Below are 1,802 nucleotides of genomic sequence, written 5' to 3'. Positions count from 1 at the left end.
ATGGAATGATTGACTGTATCAAAAGCCTTTGATAGATCGAGAAAGATTCCTATAGTGTATTCGTTGTTATCTATAGCGGTAGAGATTTTTTCCATTAAGTGTATGAGTGCTAGAGAAGTAGAATTAGCCCTTTCTGAAGCCATATTGGTGTTTATATAGGATGTTATTTTGATTTAAATGTTTCAGAAGACGATTGTATACTAGTTTTTCCAAGACCTTAGATACGCAGGGAAGGACAGATATTGGTCGATAGTTATTAACGCTAAGTGGATCACTGCGTTTAAAAATAGGCGTCACTTTTGCTACTTTTAGTGGGTGAGGGACAACTCCATTTTGCAGGGATAGAGACAGAATATGCGTTAGAGGGACAATAACATAGGGCAGTGACAACTTTAGTACTTTAGGGCTAATTTCGTCATGACCAGCAGCTGAGTCTTTTAAGTTTTTGATAATATCTGTAATTTCAGCACTAGTTGGTGGTATAAAAGTTGATAGGTTAGAATTTACTTGTAAGGTGATGTAGCTAAGAGGGTCTTGTATTCCTTTTGGGATTTTACTATCAAGCGTAGGTCCAATATTAATGAAAAAATCATTGAATTCGTTACATATTTCATCTTTATTTTCGGTAGTTTTGGTACCAATTTGTATTTTGTTTGGACCAGCTGATTTACTTTTACGAGTATTACGATTTAAAACGTCATTTATCAGGTTCCATGTTTGTTTTATATTACTGGTGGCTTCATTGAACTTTCTGTGATAGTATTCCTTCTTTGCAGTTTTTAGGAGATGATTTAACTTATTCCGGTATTTTTTATAGATACTATGGTTTAAGGGCGTCGGGTTCTTGACATATTTAGCAAAGAGCTTGTTTTTTCTGCGTATTGACTTTAACAATCCACTGCTTAGCCAGGGTTTTCTGCGCGAATGTTGGGAGATTTTTGTAATTTTCTTTGGGAAACATTTTTCGTATAACGATCCGTATGTTTCAAAAAATTGATTATATGCTTTTTCTGTGTCTGTTTCGTTTAATACGTCGCTCCATACTATTTCTGATAGGGATTGTGTAAATTTCTGAATGTTAGTTGTGTTAACTCGACGATAAGATATTTTGTCTGTCTGCCTGATTGGCTCGTTTAAATCGGATGTAAGGAATATTGGGAAGTGATCTGATATGTCAGTGATGAAGATGCCAACTTTGATATTGTTGCTATTAAATCACCCTATCCATGGTTTTATTTACAAAATGTCAGAGACAGAGGTGTCTACTGAGACTTCAGCTTGCCGCCACCTTTAGTGGTGCAACACTTCCTACAGACGAGCGAACAGCCGCACCACACGGTCCCCAGGACAGCTGAACAGACGGACAGCAGGAACGCGGCCACGTCCAGCAGGTAGTACTGGTACCACGGCAGCTCCACGGCGCGTGCGCGGAGATGGGGCAGCCGGCCGTGTTGGATGACGTGTTCTATCCACCAGACGGCCCGCTCCATGGGTGACTGGGGCTGGTCACGGTGCAGACGGGACAGGCGGGCCGCCGTCTCACGGTAGCTGAGAAGGATATGCCATATATTAAAGAAGGAGCAAATCTCTCTCTCTTCACATACGCACGCACACACACACGCGCGCACGCACACACACATGTACACACACACGCACACACACACGCACACACACACACATGTATACACACACACACACACATGTACACACACACACACACACACACACACACACATACACATACATACACACACACACATACACTCATACTTATGAACACACACACATCGTATATTATCAAA

The sequence above is a fragment of the Branchiostoma belcheri genome, unplaced genomic scaffold (genome assembly GCF_001625305.1).
Source record: "Branchiostoma belcheri isolate BF01 breed outbred unplaced genomic scaffold, Haploidv18h27 scaffold6, whole genome shotgun sequence".
Classification (NCBI taxonomy): domain Eukaryota; kingdom Metazoa; phylum Chordata; class Leptocardii; order Amphioxiformes; family Branchiostomatidae; genus Branchiostoma; species Branchiostoma belcheri.
Note: the sequence above shows the minus strand (reverse complement) of the source record.